Source organism: Salmo salar, chromosome ssa17 (assembly GCF_905237065.1).
Source record: "Salmo salar chromosome ssa17, Ssal_v3.1, whole genome shotgun sequence".
Classification (NCBI taxonomy): Eukaryota; Metazoa; Chordata; class Actinopteri; order Salmoniformes; family Salmonidae; genus Salmo; species Salmo salar.
Window position 1 is genome coordinate 11,224,416 of NC_059458.1, and position 17,888 is coordinate 11,242,303.

Consider the following 17,888-nt stretch of genomic DNA (forward strand, 5'->3'; position numbering starts at 1 on the left):
TCCCCCATTTCCTCTTCTCCTCTCCCTTCCCCTTTATCACCATTCTAAATCATTTCTACCAGTAAGGAGCTTTTCTCAGCATGCACAGAGCTCTCAGCTTCCACTCATCAAACTTTAATCGAAGCCGCATTTTAGTTTTCGAATAAAGCACACTTAAAAAATTTAGATGCAAATTATTTTGCATTATTCATGCTCCTGCACGTCCTTGTAGATTTAAACATTTCCGAGGCCACCTTGATTCAAGTAATTACCTAGGCTACGGCTCCCTCCGTCATGAATAAGGTATTTCCTACAAGCAAAGTATGCGCCTGATGAGCTTTTAAAGTGGCTTTACACCGAACTTGTGTATTGCTTCTTGTGCATGAGTGACTCGAACATGCATCGCAATCCGTCTCAGGTGGGGAATACTGGCAGGGCAGCCATGAGTGACAGCAAGGAGCGAGGAGTCTCAGAGAGCTGAATCCGGGGCCTCTTCTCTCTCTTTCTCTAGCTCTTCTCCACCACTCCCCCACCTCTCTCTCTCTCTCTCTATTCCCCCCTCTCTTTCTCTCCCTCAAGTCTCTGCCCTCAGCCCTCTGTATCTTTATCCATTTCACTCTGAAGGCTCCCAAAGTGTTTTAGATCTTACAGCCTTAATACCTATCTTTAAGCCAGCGGCTTTGAATCTCTCTCTGACATACAGAGGGGAAACTAGCAGCTTTCTCTGATTTACCTGAGAGCCAGAAAAGATCCTCAGAAATAATACTGGGCTTTGTTGGGCAAGCCCTATGTATCTGAGTCTATTTGTATTGCCTTTCTGACAAAAGATAGCAGAAAGCCTTTCATACTAGCATCCTTACAAAAGGTAAAAGGAGTGACACTATTCACATGAATTACTCTAAAGTCAATTCAGAACTATGTTGTAAGGGAATATGAATGTATCTGACTTAGGTATTGACTGGTACCTGTAAGTATTGACAACTGAGATCAATTCTAATTTGCCTTCCAAATTCTTTTAAATGAAGATGTCAGATTCTGTGTAGAGTCATTTGTCCGAAACACCTGGAAGAAGTTCTATAGCCGTTGTGCCAAATCCAAGATTGCACACATTCTCCTATATACATTATGCAGTAGTCCTGCTAAAAGCATTGAGACATTTATAGATACATAAAAAGGAAGAAAATTAATGCAAGTACCATTAGTCCTAAAATAACTCAAAATCTGTATAAACAGTAAAACCGCAGAACAGTAAAAACATTGGTTTGTTTGGCAAGATGGTGAAACAATACAGGATCACGTTTCACAGAAAGGAGTTCCTCTTGCTTCTGGAAGAACAATAAAGTAGTTGACACTGTGGCTCGATCATCTTTTCTACCCAACAGAATAATTAATATTTAAACATTCTCATAATGTAGCTTGCCTTTGCCTTGCATGCACTTTTAAGCAAAGCAACAATATTTTTCACCTGGGGTAACACAATGATTTTTCTTCCTGCTGTGTGCAATTTCCCTTTCTAATGCTTTGTGGAGCTTCCAACTACCATCATGCATCTGGGTTATTCATCCCCCAACACACTTTTGTGGTTTTGTATTATTTTTCCACTACAAAAATGTATTCATGAAGATAAATATATTGAAATGAATTTTCCTGTCCATGAGAAAGAAACTGTTCAGACCAGCCTTTCTGAATGCAGAATATTCCCTAGAGAACCAAGTAATGATTTATAAAATCTATCCTGTTATGAGAAGTAATGTCGAAAAAACACATAAGCAGGGGAGTTTTGCTTATTTGAATATCTCAAATAAAGCACTGAATAATGCTGACATTAGCCAATAAATATATATATTTACATTAAAAGTATGTTATTAATGTAGAAGGTCAAGTCTTAGGAGCTTGGTACCTGGCTCCCTCACGTGTTCTCTTCCTTTCCTTGCTTTCACCTCATTCTCGTTCCAAAATATTTGGCCTACTTCCTGAGCAGTCTCTCAAAACTCACCAGTCTCAACCAAACATAAATCCTGCAGTAATTACCAAACATATAGGTCTCTCTAAACTCATCAGTCTAAATCAAACAGAAACCCTGCAGTAATTACCTAACATGCAGGTGTCTCTCAAAACTCACTAGTCTCTACCAAACAGAAATCCTGCAGTAATTACCAAACATCTAGGTGTCTCTCAAACTCTCTGGGGAAAACACAAAACAAATGTCATAAAAGAAATTAGGCAGTTGAATGTATTCCTGCAGGAACACTAGGCAAACACTATGAACAGCTAGTCAGTGTAGGTGTGTGTGTGTATGTGTGTGCCTTCACACAAAATGCTTTACAGATGCCTTCAGGTTTTGTAATTGATCATGAAAATGAATTGCGGAATTTCTGAGGCTGAATTGAACGGCATAAATAAGAGTTATGTGTTTAGCCTGTTCCTCTTTTGGTTGATGTGTATCCATGTAGCTTAGCAAGCACTGGGAGGGGGGTGGTGGTGGGGGGGGGGGCTCAAGAAGCAATGGCTATTTTGCTGAATACAACACACATTGTCTACACTCACTGAAGCAGTAGACTATCTTCGAAAAAAAGACTCCTGTTTATGAGTACATCAGACAGGGAAAACTCTAAGACAACGTGATTGCTTGCTAAGGTGTTTGTAAGAACCAAGCCCGAAGACAACAGTTATAGCCTATGTTAGGTGTAGAAGCACCTTTTTCCTGTCTACCTCTTTGATAGGGAAGGCTACATGTTGTAACCAATTGAAATCCAACAGTGGTTAGGTTTACCTCATATGTAACGAAGACGGAGGGCTTTATAAAAAGTCCAACAGAACCCAACTGTTATGAATCCACTTTATCCCTTTTACTCTCCCCAGAGTCAGAAGCCAGAAGTCCAGATTTTCCCTGTTACCCCCTCTACCGCTGCACCCCAATCCCAAAGCCCCCCTCCGAACCAATCGCAGCAGCCCTTTGAAAATTGATAGCTCATCTTAAACTGGGTGTGACAGAGCAAGGGCAGAAGAGGGCAGTTCATCAGTGCCCTCCAGGCGCGGAGTCATACATAGCTGCTAGGAACGCCAGTCAGAGATCAGGAGCACAGACACTTGGAGGTGAAACCTGAGAAGATTTATAACGAGAAGGTAGCAGTTTAAGGCCACAGCGTGAGCAGGAAATAAACCATGCTGTGTGAGGAGGAGGATGAGGGCTGGGAGACCACTGCCGCTGAAAGACAGAGGTCTGCTCTGCCTCCAGAGAATCCACTCAACCACCCACTAGCCCCCACCCACCCCCTTCAATCCTCCAGAATAATAACCCTCCTCACCCTGGCCAGCCAGGAACACCTTTTTAAAACTTAATTGATTCCTTTAAAAAGCTGCTTCTGCTGACACATTATATTACTGGCTGGGTGAAGTGCCTTATGTCAAATTACCTTGCCATTCTGCATTTACCCCATCTGACTGCGACAGACATTAGTGTAGGACTGTCAAGAATTCTGTCTAGACTGGGGTAGGATTTACACTGTGGCTTGGACCGCATGACATTCAACAATTAGATAGAGTCATGTCTAATTTAAGAGAGCTTTACTTACAGACCCACAACAGTCAGGTCAGGTTGAACCTGTCTACGGTAAGGCCGTAAGGCACCTCAGGTTTAAAGGAAACCTTTTGCTTGGACAATATTTGTAAGCTTTTCGAAAATATCTATCGGAAGATTGACTGTAAGTAATATTCCCTTATTGTTAAAGATGGATCAAAGGTTTTAGGGAGTAAGATAATAGGGAAGACAATGTTTGTCCAGCTCTGACTACTATAGAGGAGCACAATCAAATCAAATCATCCAATGTGAGTGTTACTCCGGGAATGTAGACACAGCCTTTCTATATCTGTTGTTTGCAATGCGTGGACGGTGGACGACGCCCATCTGGTCTTAATAAATCAGGGCTCATCCTATCCCTGAGTCTCATTGAGTCTCGCTGGGCCTCCAGCTGTAATAATACACAGCTTCATCTCAGGTCACTTCAGGCACGGGTCAGATCCTACGAGATGACCATGAAGAGAGAGGTGGGTGGGGGGGGGACCAAGCCGTATTGTCCTAGTCCAGACTCCATCAGCCTAGGGTAAGGCCAAGACAAAAATAAGCATTTAGCAAGTGCAGAAATAGAAAGTGGGTCAGCTTGATCTAGAGTGTAGACTGCTAAACAGGCCCAAGTCAAAAAGGAAACGCGAGGTATTTTGTTGTTGTTTTTAGTGGTATAGATTGCAGAGATCAGAGTTTTTCACTGTTGACGTTTAGTGGAAATGGTCGGCCCTGGGGGAAGAGGAAGATACTCTGCATAACAATACCTACATCTGTCCCCTGTTTTGTTCTTTGTAATATCTGGGGTCTCTTTGTGACCGGCGCTGTCGGGGCAACGGGACTAGACGTTTGGGGGGGGGTCTGTTGTTGTAGGAGTGAGAGAGCTTGTGACTTGAACGCCCCTGTGACACAGCCTTTGTTTTGCTTAGATATTTGATCCTCTTAGCTGTTCAGGGTGCCCCCCGCTTCACCCCTCAATACCACTATACCACCACACACCAAATGCACAGTCACGCCCTCTCTATGTTGATCTCTCTCTCTCTCTCTCTCGATCTCCCCCCTCTCGCTCTTACACACACACACACACACACACACACACACACACACACACACACACACACACACACACACTGAAACTCATTACACTCCTATTATAGTCCCAGTTTGTTGTAGCCTCACCGACTGGTATGCCCTGATGTCAGATTTGACACACTTTGTGATAGAGCAGGACTTGATAAGGTTCAACGTATTTCCTTTTTTTTCTTTCTCAGAAATTGTATTGAAGTGAAATAAAGTTAGTGCAACAGGCCTCTGGAGAGTGTATTACAGGGCCTTTATTGTTTTGAAGCTGAGGTCATCTTTCTAGCCGAGTGAATGTGAGACAAAGGCCAAGCGTTTATTACTGGGCTTTGTGTGTGAAAGGAAACCCACTCCAACATTGTTTGATGGTTAAATGATCCTTAAAAAGATAGTGGGAGTAATACTCTATTCCAGCACTGCATTGGGAAAACCATTGGCTAGCTCACTTGGCTAGCTGTGTGGTTTTCCTAACAAAGCAAGTTAATTCTAGTCTGTAAAAAGTTACTTATTAGTAAAGGCTGGTTTATGTTTCATATTGACATTTTGAATCCGGAGTATGGAGTGTTGCCCTAGTGCTGAATACTGAATTCCGAGCCTGAACGTGTCATAAAAGAGATGTCAGACTCAGCTGTTTTTTTCTTTCTGTATACTAAAACGGGGCAGTGTTCTTCAAGCGTGTACACAATTTTATATGAATATGTTTGATTTGATACAAATAGGTTTCGATATCTGGGAGTGGGCAAGCTGAAGTGCTCTGAGTGACAGTTCACTTGTTGTCATCCCAATTTGGCTGACACGTTGACATGCATCAAGGGCTTGGGTGATGGAAACAGAGTGAAGGACAGTTTCAACAAAAAAAAAGGGAAAATAAATCATTTGATGTGTTTCTCTCATAGTTCAATAATTTCCCCAATTTAAAACAACTAAGATTCATTTAAGTGAATTGGTACAGCATATACAACCCATAGTTCTGTCATACACTAGAAAACAAACCAATGTATTTGTAAAAAAAAACAAAAAAAAAACCCACATATCACTTTAAATATATAAAGATACGAAGATAACATGATGTCACAGTAAATGTGTGTCAGCTAGGGTCCTCAAAATGTCGGCCATTGTTTTCTTAGGTGACCTTGATAATTGTCAAGGTAATTACTATAAGTGGCTATTATATTTCAAGGTGCAGGCATTCATTACCCAAATCAATTTGAGTCAGTATCTACTTGATAATATTCTAAACACCATAGCTTTACGGTATATGAGTGAGAGATGCTGCACACTGCACGGTTCTTTGTTGCGTCTTCGTAATGGAATGCTGTTATTGGGATTGAACCACCTCCCTCCTATCCTCTCTGCAGCAATCAATATTAACAGCTTGTAAAAAAGTACTGCAAAGATTAGCATCAACAAATGGAACGGAGATACTTAAACAAAGTGCATTGAATCAAGCCTCAGTTTTCAAACTTATCATTTTACTCTGTACTATTAGGGTTCCTATAAAGCTTCCTTGGTATGCCATATGCAGCATCTGCCTTACACCCAACATGGAGGGAAGGTTGATCATCCGTTTCAGGCTCGCAGAGTTCGATGGAATTCTATGGACAAGAGAGGGCCATCTCTGCATTCCTTTATGAGGAATTGGTGGAACTTAGCTGTTAAATGTGATCCACCTGGATGGCGTAGGCCCAAGCCCAGAAACCCGTAACAGATATTCAAGCACGGCTGGACGCTTGTCTCAATAGACAAGCACAGCGCTCCTGATAGACAAGCGCAGTTTATGGCCCTCGTCAAGACAACCAAGTATGTGTTGTTAAATCCTGCACCTGCGTTGTGTTACAATAACACACATGTTGTTGGAAGAGGACAGAAGAAGAAGAAGTGCAGACCAAGGCACTTCTACTGGCCTTGTCCAACAGCAATATTTGGGACTTATTAATAAAAACAGAATTATTTGGCAGTTCTTTTGATGCATGTGTCTATTCACAAAGTGCCCCCTGCCTCTTGACAGTAGAGTAGAAGAGATTGAGATTGTTTTAGCTGAAATGCTGCACTCCTCCAACCATTTGCCAATGAGAAAATGACTGAGCCGGCCAAAGACGTGATTTGTGAGAGGCGTGACATAATTCAGTATCATGTAGACACATACTTCAAATGGTAAGACAAATATTGTCTTGCGAAATGTCAATGTAATTAATGACGATAATGATGCCGTTGTAATTGTTTACATCTTCCTGTAAAATCATAAGAGGGTTGTCAGGTATACGAGACACAGGGCTTCACAGACAGTGTTTGGTACGATAGTAAACCAGGGAAAGGAGGAACACCTCAACAAAGGAAGAGAAGTCCAAACACTGTAGGAGCAGAAAGTCCATTCCTAACCGTCCCTATCATTCCCAGTTAGAGCAGCAAGGATTATAAAGGACTGCAATTATTTCACTGACCTTAATTGTCATTCGGAGGGGAAAATATGTAATTAGTGGCGTGTTTACGAGTCTGGCAGTAACACACCTGCAGCTCATCCTATGAGCTTTAATGTTTGCTTTCAAGAAGCAAGACTGGTGCCAGTTTCTGTCACTGCCTGTCACTAAACAGAGAAAAAAATGAGAGAGAGAGAGAGAGAGAGAGAGAGAGAGCGAGAGAGAGAGGGTGAAGGAGAAGAGAAAGAGAGAAAAGAATGAGGGACACCACTGTGCCATTCTTCGAAGAAAGAGAAGAAATCTCAGATTGAGACTGGCTTAAATCCGGGGCTGTGTGTGTATGAATGTGAAGAAGAAATGGGTAGCAGCATTTACATGGTAGCACAATGGAGAGTGCATTACTTACAACACTGGCCTCATTATATCCCCACGCCTACCTTCTGCCCTGCGCTGGTTTACTCACTCCTAGCTCTTATTGTTGGGCTATAATGGCGCTTGTGCATTTCTGAAATTCCCTCATTATTCAGCTTATTAAGGATGTACCAACTCGGTAATCGCGCTGCATTTTGTGTCAAAGGGGAACTGTGTTGATTTACCCACATTTGAAGGCAGGCAAGACGAATGCAGGCAGGCTCAGACTCAATCCGTTCAGTGCAGGCAGGCAGATGAAATTGTTCTGTAAATACGGTGACGTTATAATATTTTGCCCGGCTGACACAATACTGGTGTCCCCAGGAGACGGAGCCAGGCGAAGTGCACCTGACTGATAACCCTGTTGATTTGGATACTGTATGTCATTACAATAGGGAGCGCACACGCTCCAATTCTTTAGGAAAGAACACAAGTAGGGTTATAACAATAACAGTGCAGATGTAGAAGAATGTTGAGCATTGCAATATCAAATAGGTTTATACACACTGTGCATCAGGAGGGAAGTATCATACCCTTTCCATCTTGTACACTCATGAGGAGGGTAAGACAGGATGACAGAAAAGGGCGATGTCTAAAATATATATTTGAAAGGCTGTCTGATAAATTGTCACCAAAATGTTAACCTGAACATCTTTTGATAGCTTGCCTCCATTGCGATCAAGGCATTTGTCCTTTATTTATCGTGCGACAAATAGGTATGGCACATCTCTTAGTGTCATGGACCGAGAGGGGCATATTCCTTAGTGAATGGACATGTTTGTACATTCTACTGTCTCCGAACACAAGACATGGTCTGCCTCCACTATGTAAAAGCATAAGCCAACACAGCTTGAAGGTTATGCCTTGAAAATAGACTGAAACTCAAAAGGGGTCATAAAGACACATAAACAAGCATTGGTCCTCCTAGAACATATTATACCTTCTAAATATTATGCAAGCTTTTTAAGCTTTTTTTAGCGAAGCATCCTCTTCTTTCTGTTATTTGTATATATTTTTTTAAAGTCTATTCAACAGCCATCCAGGATGCCAAGAGTAACAACTGCCTTCTTGCCCCTAAGGGAAGCTGGGGCTGCATTTTGTTATGTGACATGTTGTCATATAGGGGAGAAAATCAATTGGCAATTAAATGATGCACCTTGTGAAGATGACAAAAGGCATTGTGTTGCACAGGAAGAAGTGGGTTGTGAGGGGTTTGTAATGAAGGCCTAATGACTATTCATAAGCGATTTTTCAGTCCTCTGATCCACTTGACTGGAAAGTTCTGCCCTGGAGAGTTAATGCTGTCAGCTTCTTTCACCTCAAAAAGCTGCCGCGATCGACGGTGTAGAATGAGAGCGAGAAATTACCCCAGCTCCTGGCTCCAGGGCTGTCTCAGGTCACATGCAGGAGGCACACATCTGGAACACTATAGGTGCCACCGGGGGACAAAATACTTTGAAACAGGAAGTATAAATACATAAAATTGACAGCGGTGGATACCTCCTTTTCCTCCATGGAGCGTGCCACACTTCAGCTTTGTTCCTCGCCTATGGATGGATGTATCCTATTTCTATTATTGAGCTGCGAGACGCTCCAAGTGTCCATCTGTCTATCTGTCAAGGTCCATCCATGTATTTATGACCTTCTGCTGAACCTTGGTCAATAGTTGACACATTTAAGAATCCCCGTCTGATAAATAGAGAGATGCCTTAAATCTGAAGAGAGCGCTCCAGGGAGTAATGCGGTGATGTGTTGCGGGCAGCCAGAGATGATAAAATAAAGGACTCATCGATGACCTTTCCTCCAGTGTGAGCGTTACTGGGTCACTTGGTAGAGAAATATCAGTTAGCAATTAGAACACCGAGAGGCGATATGAGGTCTCAAACACGCATGGACAAACACTGCTTTAAAACTACTGCTAACTGACCCTTATTTGAATTGTTGACTGTTTATTTCACCGGTTTATACCCTAGCCAATATGTACTAGATGCATTTTTTTACACCACAAAAAAAGAATGATAGTACATTTAATATGCTATTATATATATATATATATATATATATATATATATATATATATATATATATTTCTGAAAACTATAGAGTACAGTGAAACGTTGAGCCGGAAGGAGCGCTTCGAATGCCAAAGAACCTACATATACACCACGGATTCGTTTTCCATTCAAACAATGTGTTATCTTGGCTTTATCTGCTCAGGCAGCTCACCTTATCTAAGGTAAATACAATGATGTTCTCATTAGGCCTGTTTCGTGGGCACTTGGCAGCCGTGTTTGCAGAGAAATAAGAGCAGGACAGAGCCTGTCAGACACAGACCAGGTCACTGATGTAGAGGGAGGGAGGGAGGTAGGGGCATTAAACTGCAGGCATTGCACTCTGAGTGTAATAGTGTAATGCACTGGTGTGGTTTAAAAAAAAAAGTCCAGTGTGTGTACGGTCTACCTGAGCGGAGGGGATAGTGTAGTCCCCATCGCTGTGCCTATCACTTGCACTAACCCAGTCTAGGCTATAGGCTTCACTTTTAACCTCTCTTGGGCAGGTGGGACGCTAGGTAAACGTTTTTCACGACAAAAAGTAAAAAAAAAGTTATATTTACGTTCGTTCAAACATGTCAAATGTTGTATAGCATCAATCTTTAGGGCCTTTTTAACTTAGAACTTCAATAATATTCCAACCGGACGATTCCAGTGTCTTGAAAAACGTTTTGGAACACAGCTAACTCTCACATGAACGCGCGCCAATGAACTCATTTGCTTTCCTGAGTCAACAACTTCCAACCTCCTCTGTTTGCTCTCTGTTCATCATAGATGCCTCAAACAACTTTCTAAAGACTGTTGACATCTAGTGGAAGCCTTAGGAAGTGCAAAATTAACCCTAAGTCACTGTGTGTTCGATAGGCAATGACTTGAAAGGACTACAAGCACCAGACTTCCCACTTCCTGGTTAGATTTCTCTCAGGTTTTTGCCTGCCATATGAGTTCTGTTATACTCACAGACACCATTCAAACAGTTTTAGAAACTTCAGAGTGTTTTCTATCCAAATCTAATAATATGCATATTCTAGTTCCTGGGCCCGAGTAGTAGGCCGTTTAATTTGGGTACGTTTTTCATCCGGCCGTGAAAATACTGCCCCCTACCCTAGAGAATTAAAAGGTAGCCGGAGGAGTGGAACGCTTCCAAAATGACAATTACATGTATTAATCTGCGTCGATCAGCTGGTTAGCACACGAATCAAATGTAAAAATCATTGAGCAATGAAGTGGTGTTGGTTGAGGTTGTCTCGCTTGCATTTCTTTCTCCCACAGTGTCTAAATTGACCCAGGGCAGAGCTAATGCTGGAGCTAGAACAGAAGTCCAAGGGACAATAGGTAACATTTTGAACCAAGGGCATTGAAAAAGCCATTCTCAATGTTACCCTGCTAACCCCGTTGACCCTTAAATAAAGGGAAGCTCAGAAGAATCAACTAGTGTGGGCCCACATTTGAATTTTCCCCAGAGTAGAGAGCGATTGGTGATTTTTGTATGTAATCAGGGACTATAAATTGTCTCTAGATCCTGTGTAAGAACGATGCTAAGTTTCCTTTCTTTATTGTGATTGTTAGGCCTTTTATGGGCTTTCACCAATGACATTAGGACCCATACAGTTGGAAAATACATCATCTCATCTAAAAAAGGAAACATTTTTAGGTCGGTGAGCTATTGGTCCTTGTTATTAGAGTGACTTAGTAGCACAGGACTTCACACTTCTGTCCTGCTCAGTCAAGATATTTTATTGCTAGCGTGACACTTCCCGTTTTGTGTGTGTAAGTGTGTGTTAGAATTCTGACATTGGTTGGAGAGTGTTTGTGTCGGTCTGTCTGTGTGTGTCTGTGTTTGTGTCTGTCTGTGTGTGTGTGTGTGTGTGTGTGTGTGTGTGTGTGTGTGTGTGTGTGTGTGTGTGTGTGTGTTAGTCCTCAGCGTCAGTGTATCACAGCTCACATAGTGCTTGGCCAAGCATGTCCTGGAGGCCAAACTGCCCTGATCAGCAGAACTCTGACCAGTTTCACTACTGCAAAATTTAGCAGGAAATTTACACAACTAGGTGCACTGAAATAACACTGTCCCTTTAACTGCTGAAAAGGTAGTTCTACCTAATCGAGGAGAGAGTGTAACTGAGCCGTGTAAATCAATGCCTATCACTTGGTCTGTGTGTGTGTGTGTGTGTGTGTGTGTGTGTGTGTGTGTGTGTGTGTGTGTGTGTGTGTGTGTGTGTGTGTGTGTGTGTGTGTGTGTGTGTGTGTGTGTGTGTGTGTGTGTGTGTGTGTGTGTGTGTGTGTGTGTGTGTGTGTGTGTGTGTGTGCGTGCGTGTGTGTGTGTAGCCATTGTACTGGTCGAAGTAGTAGCAGCTGTACTCGTAAGTACTTTTAATTGAAGTAGTAGTAGCATCATTATCATGGCTATCATTATTACAAATCATGCCTTTCAGTGGATACTTCTCTTCCTGGCCAACCCCCTAGACATCAGCACATCATTATGTAGTGGCATCTATCAGATACATGCTTAATTAGACGCTGTACAGCACATTAAGCCCAGGGAGTAGCCAAGCTAAAATATTTATAAGGTTGAATATATGTATTATCTGTGTCATAATCCTTTATCAGATTGAAGAGTTTCAAATAGTCTCTTCTTGGTTCTTTTTACAACTTCTGTTCACCCTGTTTCCCTCCCTCTCCTCTGCCATCCTAACCTGCAAGAAGGAAGGAGGCCTGGAGTTGTGGTGTGTTATAATTCCTCATTTATCAACTGAACTTTATGCTATTCTTAGGGGTTATGGAGGCTCTGGAGTGGCACAGCTTTAAGTGCCAGTGAGTGGCACTTCCGTAGCCTGAGTGCTATCACGGGCAACCTCTGTCTGATAAAGCCCCTTGTCGTTTTGCTAGGGGAGGTGTCACCGTCAAGAGCCTTTCTCCCTCTTTCTCATTCTCTCCGAGGCCCTTCCGAGCCAATAGCAAATAGTCACTCCTTTCCTTGGGAGAATTCACAAGGGTCATGTTTATTTCCAAAAATGCCTGCCCTTGTCCTCAAAATATTCTGTCTCTCTGAAAGGGAAGGTTGGAGGGGAGGCGGGGCGAGAGTGGGGGAGCGAGGAGCTCTCCTTTTGGGACTGTAATTAGACATCATGCTTGAATCTCTTTTTTTCTCTCTCTCCCCACTGCAGCTGATAAAAGACAGAGGAAGGCTTAATGAATGCAGATTTGTATGGGATGTGATACACTTGGAGGAAATATATTTTAGCCTCGGTGCTTATTACAAATGTTCTGCTTGTTTTCTTCTTCTGTTGCCTCTTTTCAACCCAAAAAGTCCAGAGACCTAGTTATCGATGCATTTATTTATCAACCATGCTCAATAATCCCTGTCCATGTCTTCTTGTAAGAGACTCATGTTGTTTACTAGCTTTAGGTAACACTTAGAGATGAAGAAAGATGAAAGGAATTAGCTCATACCCAGAAAGTGTACGACAACAAAAAAAGAATCCCTGATCGGTAAATAGCCAATGACGTCAAATCCCTACAGCATTTATGTTGATAATGTACAGTTCACAGTGAACCAAGAATACACTGTATGCAGTTCACAGGGGAGCAACAATGCACTGTGGAGATATTCTGGCTCCAGCAGAACAACATCCACCTACATTGTAATGTCCTTAGCTCCAGAGACCCACGGAATTGAGGTCGTGTTCATATCTGTGACCCGAGCATATCCACTCATGATGAGGAGGGTATGTGTGGGCGGGCCCAACATATCCCAGGAATCTCACTCGGCAAATGTGGCTTATCCTCGGCCAAACCCTCGCTACATCCCAAATGGCACCCTATTCCCTATTTTACTACACTACTTTTGTAGTCCGCCGTATCGGGCATAGGGTGCCATTTTGGAAGCAGCCCCTGTTAGAGAAAAGAACAGCCCACTAAAGACTGTCTACAGATTGCATAAACAAAAAGGAGAGATGGGGTCCGCACTCAAAAAGACGCTGCATAAAGCTTACTTCCTAGCACCTACACACTAAAGAAGGCTGTGAAGCCGAAACATCTGTGTACGCTATCCCTGATGCAGTGAAAACAATAAAAAATATTTTTAAAATGTATGCGACATCGTTTTGAGACCCATCACACCTTTTTTTCCATCTGAATTTACAGGTTTTACGCTCCAACCAAACTTCTGTGAGAGCGCGATGCTCCCCATCTAATTAGCTTTTAATACCGATTGCATGCCAGGAATGAACAGCAAGCCAAGCTTCCAACCCAGCAGTAGAGACCTCACCCCCACAATGTATTAGTCTGGATCCTCAGACCACTGAGCAGTTAAATATGACAGTCTTCTACAAGAGCATCCAACTGCTCACCTGCCCTTAGTTGTGGTTACACAGGAACAGTAACAGGCTCTCTTGGATAAGAGTTGAGCCAAGGTTCCTCTGATCTTCAGTCAAATACATGCTGTATAGGCCTAGTATTTGAATGATTCAAGGTTTAGTTTAAAACCGCTGTTGGAACACATCAGCTTTTTTATGTTGTTTAGCCACATGTTGCCAGTTGCCTTGTCTCCTAAGCCGGGAGAAGGAGTAGGTGTGTGTGTGTGTGTGCGTGCGCGCGTATGTGTGTGTGTGTGTGTGTGTGTGTGTGTGTGTGTGTGTGTGTGTGTGTGTGTGTGTGTGTGTGTGTGTGTGTGTGTGTGTGTGTGTGTGTGTGTGTGTGTGTGTGTGTGTGTGTGTGTGTGTGTGTGTGCAAGAACTCATCCCCGGGGACCTGTGAAGTTTTTTAACACTTTGTGAAGGTTCGATGCAGACCTGCCAGGCTGAGTAGGTGGTGACTGGGTTGGGGGTCGAGGTTCGTAGCGGCGAGGTGGTTCAGGGAACGGGGTCAGAGGTGTCCAGTTGCTGCTCCATGCAGAGTGCGTGATCCTGCGTTCCGGTACAGCCACTGATGCAATGGAGCTGGCATCCAGACAACTCTGTGGGATGAGCCTTGTTGCTCCAGGCCCTCCCAGATGGCCTTGCTGCAGCGGCCCCACTCTCCTCGCACTGCTCTGGCTTGGCGTAGGAAGCCAGGGCCTAGCTGCCTGGATGTGGAAAATGATCCGAGCTCTTACAACATATACAACTTATCACTGGGGCCCTTTGGCCAGGTGGGGGGTTCCTGCTTTATTGATTTTTATTACTTTCTGACGACATACTTCTCTTTGTTTGGCCACCAAGGGCAGTAAATATTGAGCGCCTGTCGGGTGTTGAGTATGAGGGAGAAAGATAAACAGACATACACATCCCTCCTCTAGTCCGGGTAACCGTTGTTTTCTTTTTCCATTTGTCCTCTCCCTCTTTCTCCCCCCTTTTCTCTTCCCTTTCTAGTTTCTGTATTGTTTCAAACAATAATGAAACCATAATTCAAGTGTTGCTGTTATTAAGATTTAAACTGTAATAATAAAGGTGTTCCCTCTCCTTAGTGAGCTCACTTGTGAAGGCTTGTTGGACACCTCAGCTCATTGTGTACTTTGGCAACCATAGGCTTCACCTAGGATTGAGCTGTCCTGGGATTCAGATAGTGAGCTATGTCCTTCATTTAATACCCTTTAACGTGCTCCCTTTTGGTCGCCGAATCCCCCACACTGTTCCGTCCTGGAGGCCTACATCTGTTCAGAGCACAAACCAACTAGGTGTCCATCCATCCATCCCCAGACCATGTACCACATCAAAACTGCCAGACACCATCTTGTTTGATGTCTGAAACACCTCAATTCTATTTTGTATCTTTTTTTTTTTTCACTCAGGATGAATGTATTTTCAAGCATTTTCTTTCACCAAAGGCAACCTGAACTCCAGCAACTTCTAGGCAGCAGTGATTTGGGGGTGATCCTGAACATGTCATCACAGATTTGTGAGAGAGAAGGCGCATGAATTTCCCTGTGGCACATATTGAAACCTGACAAGAAGCCAGCAGGGTGTTGACTCACAATGCCATTTTTACACACACACACACACACACACACACACACACACACACACACACACACACACACACACACACACACACACACACACACACACACACACACACTGAGTCAGAATGCAATTTTTAACCTTCATCTGGGTTCTGACTTCTGACACTCTGCGACCGACAGACCGAGTGGGAAGGTAACCAAACCTTCTCTCATTTCAACACCGTAGATTTTGCCACGTTTGGGTTTTTCCTCGCCTGTCGTTTCTTTTTTTTGTTCTTTTTTTTTTACATTAGATTTCCTAAACCATCTTTATTTTAGTCATTGACACAGATGTTAATCGTTATCTTGTGTCAATATCTGTCTTCTTACAAAAATATATTCTTCTAACATCTGTTTGAAGAGGCAAATCTTGTGAGATTTTATTGGACACTCCTAGGTATTAGCCAATTGAAACCTCTGCTTCTTCCTCTATGTAACCAGAAGTATTCTGAGACTCTTCCACCTGAATGTTTGAATTATTCACCCATGCAGGAAGCTAGGCCTTGTTCCTCCTGAGTACTCTCCTGGGTTGGAAAGGCTAAAATTGCTTCATCATGCCAAAGTGAATGTATGCATACATTATTTAGTCTAACCTGAGAAAATGTGACTTCTCCCTGGGAATTTGTGTCTGTTTGCAGCCTACTTACATTTCAGAGGGGTGGACGTTTTCTTTCCTTCCAGCACAATAACTAAAGCCTACATCAATTAATTCATGGAAATATTTGGAAATAGTCAAATATTCTGATTTAGAAGAAAATCCTCTAAATATTCAGTGGTGGATGCATTATACACTGCTCAAAAAAATAAAGGGAACACTAAAATAACACATCCTAGATCTGAATGAATGAAATAATCTTATTAAATACTTTTTTCTTTACATAGTTGAATGTGCTGACAAGAAAATCACACAAAAATAATCAATGGAAATCCAATTTATCAACTCATGGAGGTCTGGATTTGGAGTCACACTCAAAATTAAAGTGGAAAACCACACTACAGGCTGATCCAACTTTGATGTAATGTCCTTAAAACAAGTCAAAATGAGGCTCAGTAGTGTGTGTGGCCTCCACTTGCCTGTATGACCTCCCTACAACGCCTGGGCATGCTCCTGATGAGGTGGCGGATGATCTCCTGAGGGATCTCCTCCCAGACCAGGACTAAAGCATCCGCCAACTCCTGGACAGTCTGTGGTGCAACATGGCATTGGTGGATGGAGCGAGACATGATGTCCCAGATGTGCTCAATTGGATTCAGGTCTGGGGAACGGGCGGGCCAGTCCATAGCATCAATGCCTTCCTCTTGCAGGAACTGCTGACACACTCCAGCCACATGAGGTCTAGCATTGTCTTGCATTAGGAGGAACCCAGGGCCAACCTCACCAGCATATGGTCTCACAAGGGGTCTGAGGATCTCATCTCGGTACCTAATGGCAGTCAGGCTACCTCTGGCGAGCACATGGAGGGCTGTGCGGCCCCCCAAAGAAATGCCACCCCACACCATGACTGACCCACCGCCAAACTGGTCATGTTGGAGGATGTTGCAGGCAGCAGAACGTTCTCCACGGCGTCTCCAGACTCTGTCACGTCTGTCACATGTGCTCAGTGTGAACCTGCTTTCATCTGTGAAGAGCACAGGGCGCCAGTGGCGAATTTGCCAATCTTGGTGTTCTCTGGCAAATGCCAAACGTCCTGCACGGTGTTGGGCTGTAAGCACAACCCCCAACTGTGGACGTCGGGCCCTCATACCACCCTCATGGAGTCTGTTTCTGACCGTTTGAGCAGACACATGCACATTTGTGGCCTGCTGGAGGTCATTTTGCAGGGCTCTGGCAGTGCTCCTCCTGCTCCTCCTTGCACAAAGGCGGAGGTAGCGGTCCTGCTGCTGGGTTATTGCCCTCCTACGGCCTCCTCCACGTCTCCTGATGTACTGGCCTGTCTCCTGGTAGCGCCTCCATGCTCTGGACACTACGCTGACAGACACAGCAAACCTTCTTGCCACAGCTCGCATTGATGTGCCATCCTGGATGAGCTGCACTACCTGAGCTACTTGTGTGGGTTTTAGACTCCGGCTCATGCTACCACTAGAGTGAAAGCACCGCCAGCATTCAAAAGTGACCAAAACATCAGCCAGGAAGCATAGGAACTGAGAAGTGGTCTGTGGTCACCACCTGCAGAACCACTCCTTTATTGGGGGTGTCTTGCTTATTGCCTATAATTTCCACCTGTTGTCTATTCCATTTGCACAACAGCATGTGAAATTTCTTGTCAATCAGTGTTGCTTCCTAAGTGGACAGTTTGATTTCATAGAAGTGTGATTGACTTGGAGTTACATTGTGTTGTTTAAGTGTTCCCTTTATTTTTTTGAGCAGTATATTTCTGACTGCATTTACTCTGCAAAGGCAAGCCATTAGT

At 43.4% G+C, this 17,888-nt stretch overlaps 1 protein-coding gene across 7 annotated transcripts in view; it reads left to right on the forward strand.

Moving 5' to 3' along the window:
• Positions 1-17,888, forward strand: part of LOC106575232 (zinc finger E-box-binding homeobox 2) — a 76,719-nt gene that overhangs the window by 20,652 nt on the left and 38,179 nt on the right. The window lies entirely within an intron of this gene.